Source organism: Phacochoerus africanus, chromosome 4 (genome assembly GCF_016906955.1).
Source record: "Phacochoerus africanus isolate WHEZ1 chromosome 4, ROS_Pafr_v1, whole genome shotgun sequence".
NCBI lineage: Eukaryota > Metazoa > Chordata > Mammalia > Artiodactyla > Suidae > Phacochoerus > Phacochoerus africanus.
In genome coordinates this window covers 34,126,802-34,154,496 of record NC_062547.1, presented here as the reverse complement: position 1 = coordinate 34,154,496, position 27,695 = coordinate 34,126,802, and the positions used below count along the sequence as shown (strand labels likewise).

Below are 27,695 nucleotides of genomic sequence, written 5' to 3'. Positions count from 1 at the left end.
GAGCATGCTCTATCTAAAAAAAAAAAGAAGGCGTTCCCATCATGGCTCACTGATTAATGAACCCTACTAGGATCCATGAGGATTCGGGTTTGTTCCCTGGCCTTGCTCAGTAGGTTAAGGATCTGGCGTTGCTGTGACCTGTGGTGTAGGTCACAGACACAGCTCAGATCTGGCATTGCTGTGGCTGTGGTGTACGCTGGCAGCTATAGCTCTGATTGGACCCCTAGCCTGGGAACCTCCGCATACCACAGGTGTGGCCCTAAAAAGACAATAATAATAATAATGATAATAAAATAAAAAATTTTTAAAAAAGCAAAGCTGACACAACTGCATTGTTTGTCCCTAAGGGGAGAACATGCAGTAACTCAAATCAGAGGATGAAGAAAATCCCCCTTTAAGCAAAGCAGTTTGCTATAATGGAGATTGGGAACATGCCAGAACAATTACAATAAAAAAAGGGGGGGGGGAGTTAAGACCCATCTGTCCTATTTCAGTCTCTTTCTTCAGAACTGGCAACTTCAAATCGACAGGTTGCTGTCAGGGTGCTGCTGGACATTCTGAATTCCAGCTAGGAGATCCTATGAGAATTTGGACAGCTGTGAGTCAACACCCCCTAGACACCATCGCCACACAAACACACTCTTAATGGACCCCAGCCCTGTGGCAAAGGCATGCCCTTCTCAGTTTTTCCACAGATGGTGTTCCTGAAAGTTTCCAAAGCTCCTGCATGCCTGTGGTTAATTAGTTATCTGAGCAATTTCCATTATAGAAAGGATATCTGTACATAATGAGACCTATCATAGGTCCAAACTGGAAGGCTTCAATGCCATCAAGTCTCAAGGGGGTAAAAAGAGAATGGGATGGATATTTCTCTCTAGATTAGTCCCTGTCTTTAGGAGTATACAGAATGTGAACTTTAAAAAAAAAAGAGAGGTGAAAGTAGGTGGGGAAAGAATCCAGACAGATAAGTTGCCTCTAAAATCAAAAGAATAGCATTCCTTTAAAGGCTTCTACCAAGAAATCCTAGGGGAAAGATAAGATTAGCAAGAGGAGGCTGGCAGTTCTCTTGTCACTCACCTTTACGAGACCATTTTCGGAATCAGTTTGCTAAATTCCACTGAAGCACAAATGCACACAGCACAGCCCTTCTTCTGGATGCACAGTCACACCATACAGAAGCATGTGGGTAGAGGCCAAAACATGTGTGGACACGCAACCCTTTCTATAGCAAGGCAGTGTTTCTGCGCATTCACGAGGATTAGCCTCCTGCACACATGGAGAAAACTGGTGGTTCCACACATCGAGTTGTCCTTCGGGTTATTTGTGCATCCAGCTCTATAATTTCTTTTAATTGCTCGCTGGAAAGCCCAGGAAAGTGCTCATTATTTGTAGCTTAATGCAGGAGCAAAAATAATTGAATGCATTCCCCCGCCCAATCCTTGCCCTGCCCCAGCCCCCCAACCCCTCTAAGAGTCACTGCTCATCTGAAGAGCACGAGGAAGCCGGTTTCTGGGCCCTGTATATAATGAGCCACGTGGACCCTATTTCCAGAGGCTGGCTGTGCTCCAGCGCTATCATAAAATACAAGGAAAATATTAACATCTCAGATGACAAAAGACCCATATGGCTGGTCACAAAATATCCACATCATAGATAATGTACCTATGGAAACATTCAATTCTGTGGTTCCATGAATATCAGAACTGTGAGAACATCTGTTTGTCTCCATCCCTTTTCACTAACCATTGATTCCTACAGAAGTCAAGCAAATTCAAACACCAATATATTTAACCCAGGCAATGGGATGAGGGCTCTGTTTCTACCTAGTGCCATGAATAAATGCAGTAGTGATGTTTATGGGTTGGGACTTGAGGAAGACGCTCTAGGGAGCTGGATAAATAAGGAATATCAGACTGTGTATTAAAAAATGATTTAAAATAATAGCTAACATATATTAACTATGAGGTAAATAGTCTAATTATTGATGGTTTACAACTGAGAAAACTGAGGCTCAGAAAGATTCTGTAAACTGCCTAAGACCATATGCCTGGCATGTGGTGGAAATGGAATTTGAACCTGGGCTGGCTTGCATGCTTTTTTCCATATGGAGTCAGATGTGGATGTGTGTCTTATATTTTGAGGGAGGTTTATTTGGCAGAGACATCCCACATACCTTAGGCACCAAGGTATTTCTTATTTTTTTAAGCAAAGCTCCATATGACCATTCCTGGTAAGTCGTTTGTTTACTCACTAATTCCACAGAGGCTGACTATAATCCCAATGTTTCTTCTTTACTAGCTTCTTCCCAATATTGAATTATTCCCTCAAGATACCAAGCCTACATGCATACTTAATAGGGCAGAGTGTCAAAACCATGCATGAAGGTCATTTGTTTGAAATGGCAGAACATTTTGGAACCACATGCTTTTCAGACCACAAACCACAACCACCAAATACACCTGTGTCAATGCCACTTGAGGAAGAATATTATCAAGACCCAAGTGCCAAAGTGCCTTTAAATACATGTGACATAAAAATCTCTCTTTTTAGTACTTCAACCTAATCTTCTCCAAGTCTGGAGCTCTGATACCTGCACGTCTGACCCATGTGACTTGCCCTGTTGCTCAAGAATAGAGCTGAGGGGCTGAGATGGAAGTGAAAAGGAAAATATGGCAAGACAGCCTCTAGTTTATTCTTGGCAAGCAGTTCAGATTCCTCGTTAGGCCCACAAAGACGGGAGGGCAGACGTTCGGTCCAGCACAGACAGAACAGTGGACTCTCAGACTGTGCAAATAAGAGTGACTGCATCAAAAAGCCAAAGGAATACAAGGGAAGCAGCAGGGACCTCACTAGAGTTCCCTACCACTGAACTGATACCTCAGCATGAATGACAATGGCAAAATGGACCCCACAGCTATACCAACTTGATGCAGAAGATACACCTGGGATGACATCCTGAATGTGTGTGGCAGGTTAGATTATGGTATAAAAGACAGTACACCTTGCTTCTGGCCATAGTCAGCCCTCAGAAGAAAGCAGACTTCTAGAGAAGCAGCTGCAAGGAGCCTGAGAACCAAACTGGAAATGCCTGTTGTGAAGCCTTCACAGGTATTAAGAACATGTGTATTTGCATCTGTCAGTGGTGTGTCAGCTGGCTTCCAGCAGTCCACCCTCATGGCCCAGGAATTATTTCCTGTTTCTTGTTACAGGGCAGGTACAGTCATCAATGCAATTGCTCAAGGGCAACTAGTCTGTATAAGGGAAGAAGGATTGGCTTTTCCCTTTAAAGTGACCCCGTCAAATATTCCATGAAAAAGAAAGTTTGTTTGGACTGAATAAACATTCTGCCAGACTCATTTAACATAGTTTTCTATGCAGTGGAACTAAAGAGATTTTTTAAGAAAAGTTAAGACTGAGCTTCAATCTTACGAGTAAGAATGGCAAAGAGTTGTGCGAGGATGACCTGAATAGATGCTCGTCACCGTGTGGAGACATCATCTAGATTATGAAGGTTATATTTTACAGAATGCCCTCTATGTACCACAAAGAAACTACTGGACAACCTTAGGGAGAAGTCTAGCAATATTGTGACATTGCATCCTGGTAGTTTTAACTTATAAAGCACTAATTATTTAATTACAAATCTTGGGGGAAGTGCAAAATTATTTCTCAAAAGAGTATGAAAGTTCCAAGCTTAGCAAGACTTCCCTAGAAATAAGGTTAACAGCTGGGAAACAAGCATTGAAAGCCTAGTACACCGTGTGCTGTGGTGGAACAATTTCTTCTGCTGCTCAAGTAAACACTGTTGTGCTCTTTAGGCCCAGTATTGCTAGTTGGGTGAATAATGAATGCATGCTCAACTTTCCACTGCTGGAGATTCTGCAAGTGGCAACGTGGGTCCATGCCATGTGTGTCACTAGAGCTGGCGTAAGCCCACAGCCATAGTGAGGCATTATTTCCATTGGAACTGATACCTGCACTAGCTCTTGGAACTGGGCAGTATTCCCACAGCCACCAGGGGCCAGGTGAGAGACTGAGACCTCATTTAGAACTTCACCTCCCATTTTTCATCTTTTAGACTGTCATGCACTCTCTTGGTGATGCTATAGAGAAACAGGCATTCTGATTTATGATGGTGGAAGTACAGACAGTTCAAGACCATGTTGCACAACAATAAGATTAATACTTCTCAAATTATAAATGAATTTTCCTGCTGATCCAGTCATCCCACTTCTGAGATAAGTGTATAGTAATCAGTAAGTGCATAGGTACAAAATGATGTATATATAAGGCTATTAATTGCTACAAGGCATAGAATAGCCAAAGGACTAGAAGTAGCCCAATTTTTAACTAAAGGAAAGTAAACTATAGTGCATATTTACAATGAATTCGTGCAACTATAAGGAACAAGTTGGCTCCCACAGACTGAAGTGGAAACCTCTCTGAAATATCCAACTAAGTGATAAAAGCAAGATATAGATCAGCATACGTATAATATACTTTTTTTTTTGTCTTTTTGTGTTTTTCTTGAGCCGCTCCCACGGCATATGGAGGTTCCCAGGCTAGGGGTCCAATCGGAGCTGTAGCCACCGGCCTACGCCAGAGCCACAGCAACGCAGGATCCAAGCCGTGTCTACCTACACCACAGCTCACGGCAACGCCGGATCTTTAACCCACTGAGCAAGGGCAGGGACCGAACCCGCAACCTCATGGTTCCTAGTCGGATTCGTTAACCACTGCGCCCCGACGGTAACTCCTATTTTTTGTTTTTAAAATGGCAGAATATAATATTCACATTTACTTGCATTCCCACAAAACACAGTACAAAGGATTCACATGAGACTAATACAAAGGACCACCCACAGATCGTACGTGTTAGGTGGGGAAACGGACGGGCATGGCACAGGTGGGCAAAACTTCTCAATGGAGACTTTTTAATACCCTTTTGACTTTTGAACCATGTAAATAAATTATTTTAAAAACTAAATTAAAAAAAACCAATTAAAAAAAGGTTTAACCTAGGGGCTTCACTTTTGGCACCAATGAATCTCCCACTGTGCTCTCTCTCCCACTCAAGAGATTTACACCAGTACTGGGTCTTGGTGGGGACTAAAATAAAAAGTGTGGGGGTTATCATCAGTTTCTGAGACATTTCCCTGGAAGAAACCATTGCAAGGTGAGGCAGTTGGATATACAGCACAGTCTCTGGGGCTGGGGACTAAGGACCTGAGATCTGGTCCTGCCTGTCCCACTTGCTATTAAACTGACCCTATGGAATGGCTGATAATTGGCCCTTTTCTACCAACAAATTGGGTGAACTCATGGGTGAGCCTCCATGGGTGAGCCAGTTCAAGAACTCTGCTGCCTCGCTCTTTGACAAGAGGAGGGTTAGAGTCCTCACCCTGCCTGGCACAGCATCCTGTTGAAGGTCATCAACCCATGGAAGAGGGCTCTATAAACTGTTAAAGGGCAACCTTACAAACAACCAACACCAAGCTGAGGAGTGACTGTGGCCAAACCTAGGAGAAGAACAAGATCCAGTCCCCCAGGTCTCTGAGACACTTAGATGGTTGGGAGGAAAGAAAACTTCCAAAAGATGGAATCTAAATGTAAAGAGAACACAAGAGCAGGCTGACCAAGGATGACTCTGAACAGGAAGACACATGGTTAAATGATAGCATCTGCAGTTGAATACACTGGAAATTCCGGAAGCCTAACAAGGAAATTCGCAAGACACAAATGGAGCGAACTTAAAGGACAGAGACTTGAACACAGATGCAAGATCAATGTCAAATGAATGATCCAGAAGGATGGACCTTATCCTTGTGATCAGGGTAGTTTTGGAGCCAAGTGCCTGTCACCCACAGGTAGGCCCGCAACTTTCCTCCAAAATCAGATGTGAACACCAAACACCTTTGAAAAAGCTCCCTAGACACTTTTACCCCCAATTGAGAAGCAGAATGAGAAACCACTCTTTAAAAAGGCAAAAAAGAAAAAGAAATTTCTCATCTCCATATGTAAAGTCATCTGGAAAGCAGATCTCCCATTAAATGGATGGTCAAAGTTGTACCGTGATGCTAAAGTCATCATGAAAACTCAAAGGTTGCTTTCCTCACTTTCCTGAGGTGAAACGTTCCAAGAGGTAGGAAATAACCTCAAGAGGAAGTTCACTGGTGGTACCTACCTTGGTATTGCTATCTAGATACCTGGTCTAGAAACCAGAAGGCTCTTTGGAACTCTGAAGAAAGAAGAGAGCAAAGAAATCCTTCCTAATTTGACTAAGGAAGGTTCTTGTCAAGGTTCTTGTTCCAGTTGGGTATAAGAGGTCTAAATGGTACAATGCATCCTGAGACCACCACTTAATGACTTAGATGGACCTTGCTGAAAAATTCCCAGGCCATTCTGGGTCAAATGCAATGTCCTATCACCTTCAGCTACAGTGGTTTACAATGGACCATGTTTCCTTACAGAAATCTCTCTAGGAGGCCTACTGTCCTATATTATTCTGAGTCAGGGTCTCCTCTTGCACAACAGGGTTAAACTACCTCTGATTAAGAATGAAAATGTGTTCAAGTTTAGTTTTAAGGATTCATTTATTCGTTTAGCACAGGTTATTAAGAACTTACCAAGTTTAGATGTACTTTGCTTTAGGAAAATCATTTTCAAGGATGCTTCATGTAAAGCGGGAATAATCAACTTGGTGACTGAAACCTGAGTTTAAATTCTTACCAACTTTCAAATATAACAAGAAAATCAATTATGGAGGTGGGAGCACTCCCAGTTAATTGTCAATAGCTTTCAAAAGAAGTGTATCTCCAAAGATACACAGATGGCCAACAGGCACTGAAAAAATGCACAACATCACACATCTGCATCAGAGAAATGCAAATCAAAATCCTACACCGGTCAGAATGGCCATCAATAACAAGTCAACAAATAACAAATGCTGGAGAGGGTGTGAAGAAAAGGGTACCTTCCTACACTGTTGGTGGGAATGTAAATTGGTACAACCACTTTGGAAAACAGTATGGAGGTACCTCAGAAAACTAAATACAGCACTACCATATGACCCAGCAATCCCACTCCTGGGCATATACCCAGAAAAAACTTTCAATCAAAAAGATACATGCACCCATATATTCTCTGCAGCACTATTCACAAGAGCCAAGACATGGAAACAACCCAAATGTCCACTGACAGATGAATGGATTAAGAAGATGTGGTATATATATACAATGGAATAACATTCAGCCATTAAAAAAACAACAAAATAATGTTATTTACAGCAACATGAATGGAACTAGAACTCTCATACTAAGTGAAGTAAGTCAGAAAAAGAAAGACAAATGCCAAATGATATCACTTATATCTGGAATCTAATATACAGCACAAATGAACCTTTCCACAGAAAAGAAACAAACTCACGGACATGGAGAATAGGCTTGTGGTTGCCAAGGGGAAGGGCGGAGCGAGTAGGATGGACTGGGAGTTTGGGGTTAGTAGATGCAAACCATTGAATTTGGAGTGGATAAGCAAGGAGAGAAGGAGGCAAGAAAGCTGCTGGCCCAAGTTTTTGTTCAAAATGGATCATATTTTATAGACTATATTACCCTGATCTGCTGACTGGCACCTACAACCCATAAAGTACCCATGAAGAGTTCAGAGTTGCTGAGCTTCTGGGGCATATAAGCGGGAAACCAAAAGGTTCATTTTTCAGAATACTTAGCTGGAACTAATTTCCCATTGAGAGTGCTTTTTAGCTGAATATGACAATGCTGGAATCTTCTCTTTCCATAAGGAAAGTAAAGATTATTTATCAAATAGCTGTGGTACCACTTACTATGTATGTGCCCATCAGCCAGCCATGTGTTATAAGGACTAAGACAATGTAGGAGACATAGTTTTGCTTCCAAAAGATTTATAATCTTAATTGTCAAGTTAAGACTAAATTGCATGAAAGAATAAAGCTAACTTATAAGACAGCTTCTTTGGACCAAATATCTCATTCAATTTTGAAAAAAAAATAATGCCCTTTCTCCAACTTCCCACTCTTACATATTTGGGGTAACCATAGCTCCTCTCCTTGGGATTATGAATTGAAAACAGAATAGAAACAAGGTGCTAAATAAGAATCATAAAACAGAGTCATGAGAGCAAAGCTGTGTTAGAAAATGTGGTGGGGCCTATTTCCTACTACCTCAAACCAGGGCCCTGGGACTCACACGGTTGGAGGCAGAAAAATGGGAACAAGGGGCAGAGATCTTGGCAGGGCTGCAGGAAGCCAGCCCTGCATTTACTGCTTACTGCATAATGGCTAGAATGCCAAGAACCTACACATTTGTGCATGGTAGTCCCATAGAGTAAGAGGGGCCTGGGCTCAGTTTCAGTCCAGTGGTCTGATGCTTTGGGAAACAAGTCCCCTCATGGAAACACAGGATAGGGGAAAAGGATTTCCTCCAACATTATTCTAGGCACAAAGAATGTAAGGAACTTGCGCAAGATGGCAGGTCTAGCAAGCAGTGGCCCTGAAAGTAAACTTGATCATCAGAACAGGGATACAGATCCCAGGCCTGGGCTGCCTCATGAAGTCTCTATTTAACAAATAGTTCTTATTTGTTCATCAAGGATGATCCTACGTAGAATATTCTAGAGTATTTTTCTAGAGTATCTTAACCACAGTTCCTAGAAAAGAACGATACAGAGAAGACATCCAAAAATGATTTAATATTTGCACAATTATTGCTTATATTATTAAGTATTAAAGTGTAAGATATGGAGTTCCTGTTGTGGCTCAGTGGGTAATGAATCCGACTAGTATCCACGAGGACGTGGGTTCGATGCCTGGCCTTGCTCAGTGGTTTAAGGATCCGGCGTTGCCATGAGCTGTGGTGTTAGGTCACAGATGCAGCTCAAATCCTGTGTTGCTGTGGCTGTGGTGTAGGCCAGTAGCTATAGCACCGATTTGACCCCCAGCCAGGGAATTTCTGTGTGCCTTGGGTGTGGCCCTAAAAAGTCAAAACAAACAAACAAAAATGGTTAAGATTCAGACCACAGATGACCTATGTATCCAGATAGGGCAGGTTCCAATGGGGCAGGAGTCTTTCTAGAGGAAGTCAAATTTGAGCTGGGTCTTAAAGATTGTGTAGGATTTAGATGGATAAAAGGAAGAGAAAGTCAATGAATAAAAAAAGGAGCCTCCAAAGATGACAACAAAAGAGTTCTGGTTTTGTTAATGTTGGTACAAAGTGAAGAACATTTAGGCATGAAGCATGCTGATAAAGGCCTTAAATGTCTGGACTTATTATCAAGTCATAAAAGGTGCTCTTTTAGGTCTGGACAGTGTCAATACTAACAACAGTGGCTGAAATTCATTAAGCATTTACTATGCCAAACACTGTTCTGAGCACTTCACAGGTATTAGCACATTTAATCCCTGCCACAAACCTGTTAAGAGGTTGAGGCATAGAGACCGGAAGTAGTTCAAAAACCAAAACCTTGCAAGGGGTGGCCCTGGAATCCAGCTCAATTCTTGGGCCCAGGAATATTGTTCCAGGCCCCCTGCTCTCACGCGGAAGTTTGTGATTAGGAAATATCTTTCAAGTCAGAAGAATTATCTTCAACAGGCCTCCCACCTCAAAGCTTCTGGATTTCTGATTATTTACAAGGCTGTAAATCCCTTCCAAGCATGCTCAACGCCAACTATTTGGACAATGAAGTAAACAATAAGTCTTTCTAAATCACAGTCTATTCGATTTAGTTGGTCTCTAGTTCAACAACTCTGAAAACTTCTTGCACATCTGAACCACCTGTGGAAATTTCCAAACATAACATATGCCCAAGATCTGTCCCAAACCTATGAATTTCAGAAACTTGGGCCTGATATCTGGTTTTTGGTTGTTGGGGTTTTTTTAAGTTTCAAAAGCAATTCTGATATCACCATGTTTAAGAATCACTGCTCCATGTTATGTATTGTCCAATAGTTCATCTACAGGATCCTCAGATTTAAACTTTATAACTTAGAAGCTCCAGGATCAACACATAAAAAAATCATATAACCTTTCTCCCTCTTGTTTTCAAGAATTTTTTTTTGCCTTTAAAAAAACTAAATTTAAAAACTCCTTAGAATAAACATTTTTTATCATTCAGTCGTCAGTTTCTTCTTTGGCACACAGAAGGTCACCAATCTCTTGAGAGAGAGTGGACACTAGGCCAGGGTGACAATACTGGCCTCCACCTCTGCCATTTATGCGTCAAAATATGGTTTCTTAACTTGAATTCTGCAGGTCATGGCTGTAACGGTCGGAGTGACAGTTTAAGAGGGCTGGATCAGGAGGAAAAGTCACAGAGCTGTAGTCCCTGCTCCAGTTAGACTGCTGTGCATCTTGGATCAAGTTATTTAACTACCTGAGCTTCAGTTTCCTCGTCTGTTACAATAATATGCCCTTTTTTTTTCTTTTTTTGTCTTTTTGCCTTTTCTAGGGCCGCTCCTGTGGCATATGGAGGTTCCCAGGCTAGGGGTCAAATTGGAGCTGTAGCTGCTGGCCTACACAAGAGCCACAGCAATGCCGAAATCCGAGCCGCGTCTGCAACCTACACCACAGCTCACGGCAACACCGGATCCTTAACCACTGAGCAAGGCCAGGGATTGAACCCACAACCTCGTGGTTCCTAGTCAGATTCGTTAACCACTGAGCCACGATGGGCACTCCAATAATGTGCCCAATTTTTTTCAAAGCTTCATTTATAGAATCAAGCAGAATAAGACATGTGGATGTATTTCCTGAATGTATGGAGGCCTATACCTCTGGATAAGATTATTACTGAAGTGTGCAAACTTGTCTAGGTGTGACAATAAAATCAGGTAGGAATGGTAGTGACGACAAACCAAAAGGATTTAGGTGCTGGTACCAGTGCCCACTGGGGACTACACCAGGGCTAGCCATCGTAACCTCCGATACTGCTGGGAACCGTGATGGTGAGGGTTCCCCTAGATCTTTATACCAGACTGCCTCTGATTAGATGCTCTGGAATAATAGACATTTCCAAGGTTTAAGAAAACCATTGCCAAGAATGTGAAAACCAGAAGAATATACTGGTACTTTAGGACGAACATTTAAAAATACATTTTATTAATGATGATCAATTTTAATGATTAACAAAATCTTTAAGAGAAGGTCATCCTGTGTTGCTTATTAGCCATTACACATCTAGGATTATTTCTAAAAAGTACACAGTCGGAAAAAGATCGCACAGACACATCTACTAAGTTACCATTTGTGAATAATTTAAACAGGCGGATGGGCACAACTCTCAGTTCAAAAGAAGAGCCTCTGGATGGGCCAGAGGACAATCACTTTCATGAGGAGGAAGGAAGGTTTAGAGCTTGGGGATTTCCACTTACTGACTCTTCCCTAGAACAATAGTTTTCTAACTGCGTTTTGCAGAGAACAGTCTCAGAGATTCAAGAGGCTTCTTGCAAGGGGCAAACTTGAAGTCAAGGAGGCAGAACACTGATGTTCCCACCTGTTACTCAACTAGAACAGCAGTGCTTATTTGTGTTTTACACACTGGGGCTCTGTAACAGATTTTGTCAGAGGGGGGGAAAAAAACAAACGGTCCTACAATTTACTTATTTACATTTATACCACTATTTGGAGGTTAGTGGACATATGTTTCTATCTCTGATTTTGTCTCAAAGAACGAAGAATGGATGGGTCTCTGATACTATTTAATGGCTTATTCTTTTTTAATGGATTTATGATGTATTCTGATTGCCCTGCTCAGGAGTGAAAGAGAAGGTTAGAAACACAGCTATAGATTTAGTTTAGCACTAGAAGGAAAATGGGGCCTACTACCACTTTCTGATACTGTGATTTTTTTTTTTTTTTGAGACTCACAAAAGAACTATGTAAAAGTTTGCTTCCTTGTTGTATATCAAGAGGTTAAACATTTCTGAGTTGATGGTGCCAAACTGTGCTCTAGTTCCATTGACATATTTACATGATCCATGAACACCACATACGGATCCTTCTTTATACCACATATTTGAGCAAAAACACCTCCTGACTTCATTGTGAAGGGAGACCACCCAATGGACTGAAAAGTGGTTCTCAGTAAACTCTTAAAAAAAAAAAAACCCATTACTAAACTTAAACGTGTTATTGACTAATGTTTAAAGGCAAGATAGTATTCACTACACTGATTTTTCCCTTTTTCTTCCTAACATAATCATGAAACCAGCTTCTAGCAAATGGAAGCATTCTCACATTCTCAGTTTCTTTAGGAGGGAAACACAAGATTTATAAACACTGTCAAATAAAAGACACATTCCTGAATACTAGGAGGCCCAAATGTGCCCTTGTAAGTAAGGAAAAAAATCCTTCATAACCTCAGGGAAAATGAACAGCATCTTTAGTCCATAAGTTCTCCTCCTACTGTGGCTTCTACCAGCATCATTACAAGAGTCCTCTCTTGATATTATCCTCAAACGATAGCAAAATGTTTAAGACCATGTCTAGCAAGCATTCCATTGCCTTAATTTGAACATGAAATGATACTCGATTGTTACAAAAAAAGAAATCTCTTAAAAGAGATACAAGTTCTAAAATGTGACAGTCCACAAGTGAAAATACAGTATGGGCAGGAAGTTCTGAAATGACTCAGAGAATCTGTTCAATAGATTTTTTTTTTTTTAACACTCTTTGAAGCAAGTATATGAAGAGGTAATGGAAGCCTCACCTGGGAGAATCAATGAAGTTCTTTATCAAGGAGCACCTGAAGATGGATGCATCCATCCAGCCCAGTGTCTGGCACCCACTGGGCCCTCAATTAATGCTTAGTGAATTAACAGACAAAAGAATCATTCACTGCATATAATGCCTTTACTTTTTTTTTTTTTAAGAAAAGCTTTGAAATGAGAAAACATGCATGCAGCAACAGAAGCTATCAAATATCTGATGCTCTAAAGGGGATGTAAATAGTAAACTGCTTGCTCTGCTGACTGACAATATGACTATCTGAAATACTGAGACCATAAAGAATAAATATTCATGAATACTAGGAGCGGGCTGTGCATCCTATGGCCTAAACTTGCATTTCAATGACATCTCCATGTTGGTTAATCTCCAACTGGCCTACAGAAAAGCAAAATAAGTTATAAATAATTTATAAACACGTTAACTCTATCCATGTTGAAGCCTGATGGGGTTGGGGGAAGGGGGTCCATTTCTTTGACGGTTTACATTTAAAAAGAGAAATTCTTTGGAAAACCCTTAATAGAAGTTCCCAGAAGGTGAATATTGAGGGCTTTTTTTTTTAGTTCAGTTGCTGAACTCTCTAAAAAAAAGGCTAATGTCACAAGTTAACTTCTTAAGCAATTTGGGCCTCTGAATCCGATCAGGATTCTTTTTTTTTTTTTTTTTTTAACATTCCATTCTGCCTGATCCAAAGGAAAAATAGCTACTTTTGAGAATCTATGTCTAAGTAAATCATGTGTATGTATGATAAAAGTAATTGTCCAGCACTTTGCAGAGTGGGAAGGATTGCTGGGGGCTCAAATCATGCTGCTGCACCCGAGAGAGCGGATTCAGATATGATGGTCATTAGGATTATATGTGAACCGAAAACAAGGAGCACACTTCTGACATGATCAATATGTTTAAAAAACCTAAAGAGCATAAGGGTACTTCGGGATATACCTAACTCCAACCTCCGTGTTAATATCCATCCTTTCTTTCTAAAAGGGTTTCAGTCTCTGCTTAAACATCTATCAACGGGAAACTGATCATATTCCAAAGAAACTTCTTTTTTTTGTTGTTGTTCATAAATTCCCCCAGTAAAGTGCTTTGTATGCAGTGAGCCTACAACATTTGCTTAATTAAATGGTACTGAAATTTCTTCTAGATTCTACACACAGTGCCTAAATTTCTATCACTGGTCCTAGATCTACTCTTTGGGACAACATGAAATAAACCCTCTCCCTCCCGATGGGCTAGTTCTTCACATTTGCAAAGACTGTCCTCTAAATGAGAAGGCCAAACACATCACCGATGCTGCCCTGGACAGCTTCAGAATTCTTCTTAACCCAGCCTTCCAGGTAACTACCATCATGGGATTAGGCTAAGGGAGGAAAAAAAAAAAAAAATGCCATTCCAGCCTAAATTTTCCTGTCCCCCAGCCACCCATTCCAAGTTCCCTCAACCATTCCTCACTTGCAATGGTTTCCACCTTCCTATGCATCCTAGTCACAATGATTTCAATATACACCAATCTGACAACGATGTACCTAAACAAACCTATTTTAGCTCCTTGAACTGAAGATAACATTCAGTATACGATCAACTTTTAAAACGCGGGAAATGTATTACTTTCCCCATTTGAGTGTTATGCTTCCAGTATGGACCAAAACTGCAGTAGTTATGTTGATATCATCCCCCCACCCCCCACCCCCCACCCCAACATATGCACACCAAGGGCTCACAAAGAAGCTGCAGTTATTTAAAACATCTAAGTGTCCGTTGGACAGTCTAAGTCAACCCCCCAAACCCTGTCCCAATTCCATATTCTATCGTCTATTTATAGTTGACTTTTAACCTAATCATAGTATTTTACATTTAAGAAAATGTAAATGATCCAGATTCTATCATTCAACAGAATGTCTGCTGGCTTTATGTTTCAAAATGATAAGCACATCGTCTGTGCCTCCAGATACGTCATCAGCTAATGTGTTAATGCTGGATGTACTTTCCCCATGGTAGGCAAAGAGAGAACACCTTTAACAGTTTGGTCTAGGAATGTGGCCTGGGACTCCGCCAAGCATCTCTGCCAGCAGCATGAAGCAAGTTTCTCGACCTTCAGATTCTGCATGATGGAAAAGAAATTTATCTGTGTTTAAAAACACTCCCCATAATTCACGAAATAAATGAACATGTGAAAAGATAGAGAAACTTGTTTCCATTTGGGCATAGGTTCAGTTTTCAAGAGCAGAACGCCAGTATCAGAAAAGGCAGCAAATGCTGATGGTAGCAGCTCCAAACCAAGAGTGATTAGACTAAATCCCATGTGACAAAAATTGTATTCAATGCGTTTCCTTCTTCCTCTTTCTCTTCCCTTTTCCTCTCCCCCACCCTCATCTCTATATGCGCTATGTACATTTTTCATTTTCCTGAAAAATAAAGTTTTCTGCACCTAATTGTTTCTATGGATGATACAATGGACAGACAACATAATGACTTTTTTGGGGTTATCTGCTTACCAGAAACCGGCACAAACTTAATATACACAGTTTTTCATTCCCCGACTCACAATAACTGGTTTGGCCACTGGCACCCCTCAAACTGAAAATATTTAAATGAAAATCCACCAATAGGTTTAGAGTTGCTACTTCCTAAATCAGCTTTAACATGTTTCAAATATGATAATTTGATGAGTGCATAAGAAATTTTAGAATTGCATCAATGAAAGAACATTTACAACATGTATTAGAAAAACAAAAATACAATACTTATTTCCTCTAATTTCTGCCTCTCTGCCAGCAAAGTATTTTTCTATAAGGTTTCTTCATTGTCGACATTGCTCGTCAGAATCTGAGGCAGCGATTTCAATCAATCTATTGTTCATTCAACATTTGTCCAAATGTCTCTCTGGCTACCAGAACTGCTTTGGATTCTATTGTGAGATCATGCAAAAATGAATTAAAATGCAGATCTTGTCATCAAAGAATTTTAAGCTAATCTGTAATTATTGCGTCCTGGTTCTATTACTAAGTTTTGGTGCTGGCACAGGTGTGTACATCTCTCTATTCTAAGGTTGAGGCAACCCTTACAATTTCCTTCTCTGTGTCCTTTTTCTCCCCCCTTGCTTTTTTGGTGTTCCAAGTCTTGCTATGTCTATAACCCTTCATTTTATCCTTAGTTCTCCTCAAATCATTAAAGTTAAAATTCCATCATAGATCAAAGACATTCTTATGGTCGCTCTAGTCAATTTATTTGGTATTAGTATATCTCAGAAGGAACAATGAACTGCTTGTAGCAAGTAAGTAAAATCAGAACCTTTGTACTCAATGCTTCAGTATACACTGAAAATAATAAATGTTAAAAAGGAGGTCAGCCCTTATCTTTGGCAGGTTATTCTACTTTTGGCTACTATATTAAAAGGCAAAAGGACTTAGTGTTAGGTATTATGTTATGGATCTGCCTGTTTTAAATTCTCATGTACAATCCCAAGTGCATCCTAAACCATTCCCTCCCCACCTCTCCACCAACACATACACTCACCAAATCTGAACAGGGTGCCAAGGCAATCCTAGTAACTGTAACCTTGGACACATATATGGCTCCTGTGGCAAATAAGCCCTTTGGCTGGTAAAGCTAGTGATTTTCTTCTCTAGGTGGTGCTATTTCTTCAACTTTTGATGAGTTGCTTAAATTCCTTGAAACTGTCCGTTTGAATTCTTTCCATTTGCATCATATAAATCTTAATTTTACACACACTGGTTGTAGTTAAATGACAAACGGTCTCCTAGTTTGAATTTAGTAGGCCATTTTGAGGTTCAGTGATTTTTTTTTTTTTTAACTGTATGATTTTACACATTTCCTAGGTACATTGTCTTAAGAGTTACGGAGTCTGCCTTTGGCCTGCCCTCCTTCCCTTTATAAAATGCAGAGGCATGTCAAAAATGCAGAGCGTCGTCATAAAGCTTCAGTCAGACCAAAGGAACTAAGATGAAAGCATGTTTAAGAGCTACTGGGTCCTGCGAGCTTTCAAAATCAGGACATTACTACCATGACAACCAATGAAAAGTTCTTTTAAGTGAACTTTTGGGGAAACTGCATAACATTCATTATTTGTGGGGCTCTTTGGAAATAAACTTTTACTTTATCACGGCTGTCATTGAAGCTTGTGATTTTACTTTGCCTCCCTGCAACCACTCCCCTGGCTTATACCCAGCCCCCAAGTCATCTAATGGAACCCATCCTCAAACTTTAGGCAAAGTACAGATGAGACATCAAGACAATGAGTCACTTCTTAGCATCCTGTATTACTGGGTCAGATTTGTTTCTCCGGGAGCATAAACATCTCAAGAGTTTGTACCTGCATTTAAATGAAAGCACCTACACTTCTTATCTGACCAGATATACACATTCTTCTTACAGAAATACCTTCCTGTTCCCTTAGGAAACATGCCCATTTACCACTCCACCCAAAAGTTTTTCAAAGTCAATATATTAGTGGCCTCCACTGTTTCACTGTCTATTATCAATGATTCGATGTATTTAGTAACTGGGTCTATGACTCCTCTAAGGCTTTAGTGTAAGTATTCTGGAAAGCCAGAGATGCATTTAAGGTATAAAATTATTTAGGATTAAACAAGTCTATGCCTTAAGTGGAAGTTTAAGGAGATATGAGGACACATGTGTCTAAGCTTAAAAACACCAAAGCCTTCCTGTTTCCTAGGGTTAAATCCCACATACAAATGACATACGGATTTCATTTGCCAGTATTATTTATTGCTTAACATTACTCTATCCCATACATAGTAAAGGGATGTACTGTGTAACCAAGTTCACTCATTCACTTCTGAAGCCCATCTGGGCATGTGACCTGGCCTAATAAAGAAAATTTATCACAACGTGACTTAACGTTCAAATGATTTCTTCCTCCATTGAACAAGGGCCAGTATTTTAAACCTCGCATTCGGTGGAATTCTCTCTTCCGTTCCTCTTTTTAAATGCAATTCACAGTTTGAGATTACAGAGCCTACCAGTGGCTGAATGGCTGCACTGGAAGGTTGAGAGTCCTTCAATTAAGCAGCAATTTTGCAATTAGTGGAAACTGAGTGCTCCATAACAATCGTTTGACAACAAGTTGAAACAAGTTAGCAATTACCCTATTAAAGGGATATATTCACATGCATTGGGCTAGGCTAGCCCCCTCGCCCTAATGGAAATCTTCCACACATGGAAATGCAAATTGAAAATTATGTTTCAGCCATTAAAATCATTTCAGTATTATGGCCATCTGAAATGGCAGTGCTTTGCATTTTAAAGGATATTCAGAATTGAGCCCTCAGATACTCTCCATGCTCTTTTCTTTCAAGCAGACTAAAATTCAAGCAGACTAAAACTGTTCTTTTCTCTACTCTGGGACTAACTTCCTTAACATCAAATGTTAAGGAACTACCTGTGCATTACCTTTTCGTTTTGTACATCTTCAATATTCTTGAAGCTTAGTAGATTAAGTCCATTAAAGCTGCTGGCTGTTACATTCCACAAGTTCACTACCTGGATATAGAGCTATGGATTTATGCATGTGAAGGATATTTACAGAAGGTTCCAAAGACAAATAAAGCTCTTGGCTATACTATCAGGTGGGCATGCCCAGCTTGCTGTGTGATGCTAAACTACAAAACAGAGCTATTTGTGTTTAAAAGAAATGAGATTATCAATCATCTGCCTTTTGACTACTGAAAAGCTGGGACTCTTCTCAAAGATTCCAGGAAGAAGAGAATAACTAATGGTTTAATACAGAAAACTCAGGACTTTGAGCCCAGATTTTAGAAATCTGCATTATTAACAAGACTTCCTCCCCTCCCTCCTGGTGAATAAGAATGAACCAGCAATATTCCATCACCTCTCCACCCCTCTTTGGCCATTTTGAGATTTGGCCAATTAACTCACTTAGTATAAATGAATCATTTAAGGTGATCATTGCATTTTAAGCAAATGACCACTTTTTTGATTACTTCTATTTGCAAGTATAAGTTATACTTATTGAAAAGACATCCTAAAACAGTTCCTAAATGCTTTATTTTCTGGATACTCAAGTGTTGACCTGCTATAAATCTTAAATGACCTTAAATATCACCTTAAAATAAACAAGATTTCCAGTTGGTAATTCAGCTCTGGATGGGCAAAGAAAGGCTTCAAAGGTATGCGAAAAATTACTCTGTTATTGTGCTTTCAAAAAAATGTGATGTCTAAGTGTGTCTGCAATGTTCTAATGCTTCAAAACATGTACGTAAGTCTTGTTTATCTGGAAATCATTTCTTTCTGCTTATATCATTTATAAATAGAAAATGTTCTGTAACAGCTTAAAATAGCTCTACATACATAATGCTTCTCTTGTCATAATACTTAGAACTGGTCTATATTTACCAACATTTATCACATTTTGCAAAATAAAGTGGAAGGAAAAAAGACAACGACTTTATGGCCCTGGAATTCCAGTAATGGTGACCAACGTGTTTTAAATTCCAGTAAAGGTTATGGTTACATTTCAACAAGTGTCTCTTTCCTTTCTCTTGCCTCCACTGCTAGTCCCCAGTAAACTTACAAAAGGATCTTAAAGCAAGGTATTTGCAAATCAAGGACCAGGAGTTAGTGTTTCAAAGGAGTGTGGTTACCAGGGCCAAAACTTTGTGATCTACTACTTGCAGTAATAACAATAATTTGAGGTGCTACATTCCATAATCTCAAAAAACTTCCCCAAAATGACAATGTTGCATGAGGTAACATCGAGGGTTCCCATGTTTAGACCAATTAAATTTGTAATGATGCCTTAATAAAGACAAATGCAAAAAATTTAAGTATGTATAAATGTAACTTTAAGGCCAAAATGGCCTGACTGTATAACAAACTCATATAAATTGGGGGGAGATAAAAATAATAAAGGAGAGGGAGTACTTTCCAAATAGTCAAGCCAATTTGAAGGTCTCATTTAATAACAGTGTATTCTATTAAAAATCAAAATGCAGTGAAAAAAAAATCAACGTTCCCAATTACATACTGCTTTGCTTTTAAAGATAACTATACTAGGAGAACTAATAAACACTCGGAAATATGCTTTTCTTTGCTTCTGGCCAAGAACATTCCTGCATTCTTGTCAGGAAATGTTCACTGTTTACTGCTGACACCGAGGAATAAGTGTAAGATACCTGAAGGACCTTAAATGAGATCCAGGGAGCCCTAACACGCTATCAACCGTAGGCTGTCAAAGTTCCCCAGCTCGAGGAAAACTATGCATTGAAGCCAAAAAGGAGCATTGAATCGAAATTCAACCAAGTCAGAAGCGTCATTCAACAAGTCCCTCCTACCAGCAGCTAACGAGGGGATCTGGCAAAGCCACTTCCCCGCCCCCAGCCTCCCTCCCCCGGCAGCTGCTCCAGGCAGCGTGGCCGGCAGAGGGCAGCCTCTACCTTCCCTAGCGCCGCTCTCCCTGCCCCCTCCTCCTCCAGGCCCCTCCAACCGCGTCCCTCCACCCCACTCCACCCTCAACACACAAACATCGCATCCTCAGACGGCGACTCCGGTTCGCCCCAGCAGCTCCAAGGCTTTTCTTCCCTAGGGGTGCCCCCAGTCTGCAATTCCCCTTCTCGACCGTCTGGCAAAAAGCCTCCAACCGTCAGCTGTATCTTTCCAGGCACAGTTCACTCACCCATTTCCTCTTCCCGACTCTGCATCCCAAGAGACCCACCCGAGTCGGAACACTCCCAATCCTTCTCAACCCCCCCAAAATCAAAACTTTTTACTTTCCGGGAAGGTGCCCCAAGGGAGAGAAGGTATGGGGACAGGCATGGGCACAGTTGGCCCCGGAGTGCGGCAGCCCCTTTTAGATCCAAGCTGCAGGAGTGTCCCAAGTTTCCCAAGATACAGTGGCATTGGACCTGGATGGGTCCGCTTTGATGTCAACTTCTGAGGAGCAGGTGACCGTGTGTAGCCCGGCTGGAGTCTCAGGGACTGGGATGCCGGCTTAAGAAGCGTGCTCCACCCCCCTCCCCCCAAAAAATCTGCGCGGGGACCACTCAGCCCATGGGTGAGATTCATACTCCAGCCCCAACACCGTAACCTCAGTCCGGGCCCCCGACAGCTGGAGTCCTAAATCGCTCTCACGACCCCTCCTCCGCTGGGGGAGGGTTTTGGGGGACCCCAGAGAGGTGTCTTCTCCCATCGCGAAGCTCTGCTTCTCCTCGTGGCTTTTCTCTCCCGCACTTCAGGGCTTTCCAGGGTCCCTCTCCCTGGGGGGGGGGGGGGTCCGGCTGCCCCTCTGGCTCGTGGGATGGGAAGAGAAAGCTCTACAGGAGCAACTCCATATCTCCCCTTCTCGTGGAGGGAGGAAAGGAGTTTTTGCCTCTTCCCATAACTTCTTCAGTGCCCCCAGTCAACTTTCCCCGGCAGACGCGCGGCTCCCGCGCCAAGCCCCACGCTCGATGCTCGCCTACCTCTGGGTCCACACAAACCTCAAGGGTCCCCAGCGGCGGAGTCACATCCTTGTCCCGCTCCTGGCCCCTGAGCCCCGCCCCGGTCCCCGTCGCGGAGCCGCTCGCCGCCGGCCCCACAGCAGCGTTGGCAGCTGCAGTTCAAGCGTCTCATCAAAGCTTCACAAGGAGGAGCTGGGGGGCGCGCAGGGCCGGCTCCTCGGCCCCGCCCGGGAGCCCGCGGCGCGACGGGGTGCGCGGGACAGCCAGCCGGCGGGTGCGCCCCGGCGCGGCGGTGTCTGCAGCGCGGACCAGGAGCTCCAGCCTGCGCCTGGAGCCGGGGTCAGACATTATTTAGCTCTTCGGTTGAGCTTCTATTGGTCAAACGGCGCCACCCCCCCCCCCCGCCCCCCTCCTCCCGCTCGCCCGCGCCACCGAGACCCGTGCGGGGTGGCTGCTTAAAGGGAACGCCGCGCCTTTTCCTCTCCCCCAGCTCGGCCCCTAGGACTCCCCGGGCTGCTGGGGCTCCCCTGGCGCGCGCGCGGCGTTCCGCCTTTCTTCTCGGCCCCGCGACGTGACCCCGCGAGCCCCGCGCCCGTACCTAGGGCGCCCCATCAGGACCGCGCGCCACGCCCGCCGTCCGGAGGAGTGACCTAGTCCCGGCCCGGGGGAACCCCGCGTCCGGTGCCCTCCGCGGAAGCCCTGGCTCTGCGCGCGGGGGCGCGAGGGAGTGAGCGGGAATCCAGCGCCCCCGGGGTCTCGCTCCCCGCCCTGGCCACTCCCTACGCCCCATCCCAGCACCCAAGTTCTGTGGGAGAGGGCGTGCGTTTCCCGGGCCACAGACACACCTTCCCGCACCTTCCGGCACGACGGAGCTGGCAAATGTGAGCACACAATGAAATCGCACAGAGCATGGGGGCTATTGGTTTACTCCGCTGCCTTAAACACACGGGCTTAAACAGAGTTCGTGCACTGACCTCTCCGGAGTTTGTCTAATAGGAATTCGATCAAGATAATAACGGCATTTTTTATTAATGAACGCCCCCAGATAACGTTACACCAAGTTACTTGCTCCAGCCAAGAAGCCGAGGCAATGACAGATCTCACTAAAGCCACACGGTTTCTAGCCGACCAGAGAAAAACGGAAAGAGATAGAAAGAAAAAAGAAACCCACCTTTTCAGTCACTACTTGTCAAAGTAAACATCAAGGCAGCTGCTCTGGGGAAGACTTCGGCCCCGAAATCCCCAGACTCTATTATTTTTTCACGTTCCCTTTGGTCAAAAAGAAGGGGTAGGGGGGAATCTTTGGTGCCCGGTTTGTACTCCTTCTGTTCTGCAGCAAAGAAGTTAAATTATTGATAGTGGAAATTGCATGGCGGAGGTAATACTCGCACCCCCTGAGCGAGGAGCTCCATTTGATCTCGGCAGAGGCAGGGAGATTTCATGCTAGCTCGCCGGGGGGAGCGGCTGCGCGAGCAGCCCTCTCCGGGTGAATGAGAAAGTGGGTGGGAGTCCACGAGAGGGCTCCACGGTGCCTTGACGTGCGCTGTCATATGATACCTCCGCTGCCTCGAAATAGACACTCTAGTGCACGAATTACCAGAATCAAAATTCAGCGCATTTAAAATGATACATCTTTTATTAGAAGAGTTCCGTTCCAGGGCATTGCATGGTTCTGCAGATGTTTTCACTTCCCTCCCTAGCAAACTTACACACATAAACCAACCCTTTTAATAATGAACCTGGGCAGCAAAGATAAATAAAAGGCCTTCTGTTTTAACGTGTGTGTGTGTGTGCGCGCGCGCGTGCAGGGGCTAGTTGACTCAGTTAATCCTCCCCTCGAGCCCCTCCCCCCGCAGCAGAAGAGCAAACTGTCTGTCGGATACTTATTTGCCGGTAGCCAAGACCCTTGGAGAGAACTTAAGTGGCTAGGGTCCAGAGGATCATTTTCAATTTGCCATTGGACGAACGCTTTCAACTGTCTACCTGGGTTCCTGCTTTAAAGCTGAATTTCCTTTCCATTTATTCAACCGACTCGTAGGTCTGCACTAGGACAGACCTTAAAATTTAGAATAAGGAAAAAAACAGCGGTGATTAACTAGGAGTTCTTGGACCACCTCCGAGCATAGCAAGTCACCTGGGTGCCTATTAAAATGCAGATTTCTCCTCTAGAAATTGTGATTTACGAAGGGTGGGGCAGCGTCCAGAAATTAGCATTTTTAAAAGCACAGCAAGCAACTGGGATGCAGAAAATATGAGGTTGCATTGTGAGAAACATTTTCTTAAGGGCTGCCTAAATGGGAGTTAGAGGACTCTCCCATTTCCCCCAAATTTGGTAGTCAGGATTGCATCTGTGCATTTTTTTTCTGTAATCTCAAAGGGGTTTGACCTAATAATTGCTAAAACTCATTGCTTTAAGAATGTCTCTAAACACTCCAACATTAATTTGGGGGAAGGGAAAGATTTATAAACAGTTTCCCTTCCTAGACCCTCTTGTGGTTATCAAGAATGTGCTGTTGAACTGAATATATAATATCATATACTCAGTTCAGTTTACCTAACAGTTTCTAGTTTTAAAAAAGTGAATGCACTTATATTAATTGTTTTAGAGCTTCTAAAGACCAGTTATAGAAATTAGTATTCTTATTTTATAAAGAACCCGAGGCTCAGTGCCACGAAATAATTTGCCCAAGTTCACACTGCTAAATGCCAGAGATGAGACTTTAATAAATCAGAAACTCCAGCTAGAAAGATCCCTGCCTCTCCCACCCCCTAAGAAGGGAAGCTATCTGTTCTTGGAAGTGTTATCAGGATGTGTGATCTTTTGGAGCAGTCTTTGCAAATTGTTGGACTGAATAGTCAAATTATTCAAATATATGCAGATTCTTAGAGTGTCACACATTTAGCTTTGCACTTCTATCAACTTAACAGTATACATGACCAATACAAACTACCCTACAGCACAGATGGTGAAGTATATTGTGGAATACTTAATGGGAAATATGCAAGCTAGACGGAAGCAATAAAGGACAGAGGCCATGAAGCCTGGCTTGGCCACCTCAGAGAACCTCTACATTGATTCCCAAGGGTATAGGCTGAATGCAGTCACAATTTATTTTAATATTGCAAAACAATTTGAGAGGCTAGTTTATAAGTTTTTTAAAAAAGAGTTGTACTACTTTATAAAGTACTGGGAGGAGCCCTATCTTAATTTTTATAATAATTTTAGGCTAACTTCAAACTGATGCTTACTTTCCAACTTGAAATAAGTTATTTCCACAGGATTTTTTTTTTTTTTTTGTCCTTTTCTAGGGCCCTTTTCTAGGACCCATGGCATATGGAGGTTCCCAGGCTAGGGGTCTAATCAGAGCTGAAGCCGCTGGCCTTCACCAGAGCCACAGCAACACCAGATCCAAGCCGAGTCTGTACCTACACCACAGCTCATGGCAACACCGGATCCTTAACCCACTGAGCGAGGCCAGGGATCGAACCCGCAACCTCATGGTTCCTAGTCAGATTTGTTAACCACTGCGCCATGACGGGAACTCCTATTTTCCCAGGTTTTAAAGCTCATTTGTAATTTAATTCTTCCCTGAAAAATGTCTTGCTCATAAATATTTTTTATTTTTTATTTTTTTGTCTTTTGTCTTTTTAAGGCCGCACCCGCAGCATAAATACTTTTTAAATCTTAGCATACTTAAAGAGTGAGAAGTTGCGGCAAATCCAACGGCTAAATTCATGTTGCCACATCAGCATTTCTGCTGAAGGAAAGAGTTCTTATTTCTTAGACTCTGAATGTATCTATGGCCAATTTTTTAATTCCTACACTCCCTTGATATTATACAGATAGAGATATCTTTACCTTCCAGTGTGTGGTGCAGTTTTACTAAGGAAAAGACAGACGAGTCAGAAATGGCAGGAATATTTAGACGTAAAAGAAGACCGAATGTCAATTCAGATAAACTCTCTGATGAATCAGACCTCTGGACATTTCTGAGCCTTTCCAAACTTTCTGATTTATGATTACGGTGTTACCAAAACAATAAAAGCCAGACTTAAAACACTTGCCTATTTGTCTTAAAAATTCATCTTACATTCAAGAACAATGTTGCCAAAATAAAGGTATACCTACTTTGCATGGAATTCTGCATAACTTTTTTATTTAATTCAGATAGCATATAGAGGTAGTGTTAGAGGTCTAAGATCGAAATTTTTACAAAATTATTTTCCTATTGTGATCAAGGGTGATGCTGAAAATGTAGAGCTCATATTTGATTCTTCTTAAAGATTGGTCTCTGACATGATTGATATGTTAGAAGCAAAGATTTCAGGAGTTCCCTGGTGGCCTAGTGGTTAAGGATTCTGTGTTGTCACTGCTGTGGCTTGGGTTTGATGCCTGGCATGGCCAAAAAAAAAAAGTTCCAAGTTTGTGATATGAATAGTTTCTTGATCACCAAAAAGAGGAAAAACTTCACTGTTTGAAAAGAAAGTCCTCCCTATTTCACTTTTGTAGGACTTACAGATTTAAATTTGAAGTAGTCAAAATCTCTGTTTATTTTTGGTTATGGTCTAATACTATCCTAACACAATATTCCAGAAGGACAAAGTTCAGGAAGAAATTCTCATCTCCCGTTGTCAGGAAATATGAACTAATCCTCATTACCCAAGTGGGAACAAAGACAGTAAGCTTAGCTTTGACAGTGACATATTTTTTCTATTAATAATTTTAATTGGCCAAGGTCAATACTACTATCACTATAAGCATTTTATGTTTAATTATGTTTATTTTAGTTTCCTAGCTACTCCTGCCTTCAGTCTTCCTTGTAAAAAAAAAAAAAAAGTTATCCAGTATCAAATGAATTGACCTCAAAAACTGCTGAAGATTGGCATAATTAGCATAGGGAAAATAATAAGTAAACAGAAAACTCTCCTGCTGAGCAGAGTGGCAAAAATGTTTCCAAATTCATGCTGCATGATTTCAAAGGCCCAACCCAGTGTCAAACTGTCACTCCCAGTTCTCCAAATAATTGAGTAAGGCCCATCCTGAGAAAAATCTTAAGGGAGAAATAACACCCCTATTCATTCGATGGTACCATAATATGAGGTGTATTTCTTCTCCGTAAGCTTTTTAGGAACCATCAGAATAGCTGTATAACATATGTGTCAAATTGGCACATTGTGTCCAAATTGGCCAACACCTGTTATAGGAATTATGTAACCAGGCATGGCCATTAGTGGCCAACAAAAGAAAGAAACCACAGTAAGAAAATGTTAGAAGGGCCAAGATTAGGAGAGGAGAACAAGAAGGTCAAAAACTGGTCCCATCTGGGAATAATATTTAGTTGTATTAAAAAAAAAAAAAACCGTTATGAAACAACTAACTCTCAAACATATGAGAGTCATCAACTTATAGCCCTTGGAACTACCAGATTTTCCCTGAGAACATTTAAAAATGAATAGTGAGAAACAAACTGGTTTATTTGTTACAGCGTTCCCCTAAGCATGGTCAAGAGGAATGTGACTGTGGACTGAGGTCAAAATTGAGAACTGATAATGATAGCGGACTGTGGTATTGGCTGGTTTTGCTGGCAGAAGAGTCATGAGGAAAGTTAACAAGTTTAACCCAAAGGGATTATTGGGGACACTGAATCAGATTTACCCCTGACAGGGGCAGATTATTTTTCGAGACCTAACTCTTTAGACTGTGTGATGATTGGGGTGAGAGATTTTCTACTGCTAAATTTTATATTCTTCATGGAGAAAGTCAGCAACATATGCAAAAAGACAATTTAGAGGAAAATAATTACTGCACTTCCTAAAGGCATATTTTAAAAATCACACTAAAAATTTGGCCTATTTTTCTGTGATTCTGAATTTATACATTGTCTATTGTGAATGTTTTTTGGAGAAAGGACCCTAGCATCTTATACATGAGGCTCTCTTGTCCAAGCCCTCTGGATCCCAGGCCTGGTGGGAGTAAAGTTCTCAATGGCAATATGTGGCAGATTGGGCTTTAGATTTGTCTCACATATACAATCATTTGAAAACCTCTGAAATACATGGCCTTCTCAGCTTCAATTTACTGCCTTCAATTCCTAGTTCCATTCATTCAGCTGATGAAAACTTGCTGAACCCTACTGCCACACAATACTCTATGGACTGTGACCGGGCAGATGAGCAAAGAACATTTCAGCACTTTAGCTGCTCAAATTTTAGACATAAAATTTATCTTTTAATCCACTGAGCCACTTGTGAATTAGTTAAAAGCAGCAATTTATGCTTTGGTTTTGTTTTCCCTTGCTGTGGGTTTGGTGTATAAAAAGACCATCACCATGACCCTAGTGGATAAGACACCTGTTCCCGAAGCTGGAGGGGCAGCTGCAGCTGGAGAGTGCCCACCACAGTTGCTTAGTGTCCTAGCCGTCTTTGGTTGGCAGTGTTTTACAGAAGGTAGACAAAGGATGAGGGATCAGGGGTGGAGGTAATGGCAGGGAGAAAATGA

At 41.9% G+C, this 27,695-nt stretch overlaps 1 protein-coding gene across 3 annotated transcripts in view; it reads right to left on the bottom strand.

The window, feature by feature from the left end:
* Positions 1 to 27,695, bottom strand: part of BDNF (brain derived neurotrophic factor) — a 55,408-nt gene that overhangs the window by 12,148 nt on the left and 15,565 nt on the right. Inside the window, exon 1 of one of the 3 annotated variants that reach the window (XM_047776110.1) lies at positions 21,218 to 21,338. The exons of 1 other annotated variant lie outside the window; for it this stretch is intronic. The gene's annotated coding sequence lies outside the window, so the exon portion shown is untranslated. Of the gene's footprint in view, positions 1 to 1,077; positions 1,188 to 21,217; positions 21,339 to 27,695 lie in introns of those variants that run through there. One more of the 3 variants, XM_047776109.1, reaches the window with a different exon arrangement.